The sequence below is a fragment of the Xyrauchen texanus genome, chromosome 38 (assembly GCF_025860055.1).
Source record: "Xyrauchen texanus isolate HMW12.3.18 chromosome 38, RBS_HiC_50CHRs, whole genome shotgun sequence".
Lineage (NCBI taxonomy): Eukaryota > Metazoa > Chordata > Actinopteri > Cypriniformes > Catostomidae > Xyrauchen > Xyrauchen texanus.
In genome coordinates this window covers 27617638-27621630 of record NC_068313.1, presented here as the reverse complement: position 1 = coordinate 27621630, position 3993 = coordinate 27617638, and positions in this window count along the sequence as shown.

Below are 3993 nucleotides of genomic sequence, written 5' to 3'. Positions count from 1 at the left end.
TCAACCTTTGGACCTACAGTACAGGTAAACAAACAGAAGTCAGAATGACAATAGCGTTCAAATTCAGCATTACATCGCGAAATATGTAGTTCAAAGTCTCCAAGTTACATTATGTAGTTATAAAGTAAGAGTGAGTATCCACTGACAGTTTTATGCTGCTATATATGTATATATACATACACACACTATCATGACTAGCTAAAGCAGAAAAGCTAAACTCTCTCACAAGCATGGGAGTTCCCGTAAATGAACACGTCGTCACAGCTAAAGGCCACGTTTATCTTTTGACAGACCAATATTTATTGTGAAGTATTCATTACATCCGTTTAAATACTTTCTTTTCACTTTATTAATCCACATCTGAGGCGACATGTTTATTCTGCGCGTGGATGAAGCCGGTGTCAATGTAGCATACTTTGTCAGAATAGCATACCGGAAGTTGAGTTTTATAGCGGCGTCTGTCAATTTAGCCTACTTTGTCAAAACAGCATACCAGTGTTTGTGAAGGGTATGCTGTTTTGATAGCCCCTGGTTCAATAAAAATACAGTTTATAAAGGGGTATGCTGTATTGAAAGCCCCTGGTTCAATAAAAATATACAATTTATAAAGGGGTATGCTGTTTTGATAGCCCCTGGTTCAATAAAAATATACAATTTATAAAGGGGTATGCTGTTTTGATAGCCCCTGGTTCAATAAAAATACAGTTTATAAAGGGGTATGCTGTATTGATAGCCCCTGGTTCAATAAAAATATACAATTTATAAAGGGGTATGCTGTTTTGATAGCCCCTGGTTCAATAAAAATATACAATTTATAAAGGGGTATGCTGTTTTGATAGCCCCTGGTTCAATAAAAATACAGTTTATAAAGGGGTATGCTGTTTTGATAGCCCCTGTTTTTATAGGTCTTGCTTCATAGAAAATGAAGTGTTGGGGTATCCTTTTTTGTTAGTTTTCACACTTACCATCATACCCCTTCATAACCTATTTCTGTGTACCTTACTAAAAGAAAATAAATTATAAAAACATTCTTTGTTTATAGACAGATTGAAAAATATTTTAATACAAATTTAAACATACAATGTTTATCAACAATATGTACAACATAGTTTGAGGCAAACATTATGCATTTAACACACAATTTTTACACCTGAAATGCTCTGAGGCAAGGGTTGCAGGGGTACACTCCTTGTGCGTCCATCTTGAGCATATGTCACACTGCACCTTTAAAGACACAATTTAAAAAAATTCACTTTAGAATTGCAATATATAATCAATGAAGCATTGAAGAATTGTTACAAACTTTTTCAGCTGTACCAGCAGTAAGAAGAAATACATTTCTTCTTACTGCTACAAGAGCCTTAAATAGCCATAGTTAAGAGTATTGTAATGTAAATTTTTTCAAGGATGCCTGTATTTCCTGCTTTAGTGAAAGCAGTTAGGAATGTCAGATTGCTGATTACTGACTACTCCAGAAGAGTGGACTGTCCCAAAAGACACCATGACATCTTACAAGGCCATACCAGTCCTGAGAACATTTTATCTAATGTTCATATGGGCTGGATTGGGGAGCGGATATGAGTGGGGGAGAAGAGTCATACAAAATGCTTTGCGTTCTGCTCTGCTTGTTAACAAGCTAATAAATTAATAAAAAGACCAAAGGATTTTGTTGCCATCCCTTATGAAGAAAATGTCACAACACTATACTAAAATGCTTGCAGGTAAGCAAAAAGAGGACACAGCATCGTTGAACCAAACCAGGAGACGCTGCTGCTCCATTTGCCTTCGCCTCCCACTTGTCTGTCCCTAGAAGTCAGGTGAAGAGGCAGCTGGAGAGACTGAACCGGTGTTGTGCCGAATTTCGACCCCCACCAAATTATTACCCCCTAGTATTGGTAGGTTTAGGATTAGATGTGGGGGAGGGGTTAAGATTAGGAGTGGGGTTAGGATTAGGCAATCACCATTCCTTCTCACTCTGTACACCTCAGACTTCCAGTTTAAGTCAGAGACCTGTCATCTGCAGAAATACTCGGACGAATCTGCAATTGTCGGTGTATCAGAATTGATTTACATCAGATAAAGACAAAAAGCTGAGTGGATGGATAGTGAAAGTTGCCAGTTTGTCAGTATATAACCTATTGTCTTATTACCATCTCTGTGAAATCCTCCTCAGCATCAAACTGCAACATGTTGCAGGAAACACAGAGATCTTCCCCACCATCTTAAATGAAAAACAAAAATAGTGCAACACAAGCAATGTTAATTTAAAGACATTTGCTGCAAGACTTCAGCCAATTTATCCTGAATATAGTCTCTTGTCAAAGGACAAGTCAGACATGGATTATTAATGGATACCTTTGCATTCCAGAAGAGTGGCTGCAATTTTGACTCTTGCGGCTGAGACCTCCTCTGTGTCTGTTTGAGCAACGCAGATACTTCTGCCTTGGAGAATGAGCTCTGCAAACTACAAAGAGTCAGTGTAGGTGTAAAGCAACATACATTCACCTTAATTACATATATCAATAATATCCATACCATACCATCAAAATTAAGACTCCACAACTAGAGCCGTCCTGCTGCAGATTGTGTTTTGCAGTTTGGATCGTCCACGGGCCTTCACTGACATTTCTTGTCTTCCAAAAATGTCTGTTATTGTACAAGTCATTAGTTCAGAAACATATTCAAATACAAAAGTCTACAAACACAGTAAGAAAGGCTTGTTTTACATCACCTCCAATTCCGAAGCATTTTTCTCTGGTACATATTTTCATTACCGAGGGGGTCTATCACAAGGAGGGATTTTTCATCCATTTTGACAATCTGTTAAAATTTATTAGTTAATCCTAAAACAATCCCTAAAGATTTTATAGACACCAAAAACTACCAATAAAGTTTGTGGTAAATACAGAATCAAGAAAAGTACCACTAAAATCCAGTGACCTCCAACGTTTACAGGACAAATCCAAGTTGAGGCTGTGGGTAACTTCATCTAAAAATAGAAGAGAGCACTTAAAATCCAAAGTTCCAACATGCATGTGTATAAGGTTACATAGTCTGTAATAAAACCATATAACCTTTTGAACAACTCTGAAAAGGCCACGATGAAAGACAGAGCACCCAAGTACAGCGTTCAAACAATGCACAGGTATCTGTAACAGTATTGGTCTGTTAAAATCCAGTATTTCTAACAACAGAATGAAAACACAGAAATTTTAATTTATTACCTTGGCTAATTTCATAATGCAGTGCAGGTATGCATCAATGATCTGTGTAAACAAAAAAAGTTGTTAGTAATTTAATTTGATACAGCAATGAAACATTAAACTTGTATATCACATGGATGTACTTTCACCTCATCTGAAAGCTAGCCATGTCCCGATAGTGTTCTAAAAGAGGTATCATAAATTTTGTATGGTCCCACGACCGCTTCCACTTGTCCTGTATCTTTAGAAGACCAAAGTTTTTCGACTGCAACACAGAACATTTCAAATTATTCTTGTTAATATTTAGATGAAAAACTGTACCATTAACATTTTCAACAAAGAACACATGCAACCATGACCAGGAACGGGTCATGGGAGAAACATGCAACTTGATGACCAACCGGTCTAAACCAACGACCAACAGGTCGTAACTAACTTATGAGTTTCTATTGCACCTTGCTCTTGAGCACTACTCCAGACAGGTACCAGAGAACTGGCTTGAGCTGGGACCTTAGACCTGGCTTGGGCTGGGACCTGAGAGCTGGTTGGGGCTGGGACCTGAGAGCTGGTTGGGGCTGGGACCTGAGAGCTGGTTGGGGCTGGGACCTGAGAGCTGGTTGGGGCTGGGACCTGAGAGCTGGAAAGGGCTGGGACCTGAGAGCTGGTTGGGGCTGGGACCTGAGAGCTGGCTTGGGCTGGGACCTGAGAGCTGGCTTGGGCTGGGACCTGAGAGCTGGCACTACTTTTTTTATAAGGTTTCAGGTGACTGATGTTATATTTTGTTTTAAGA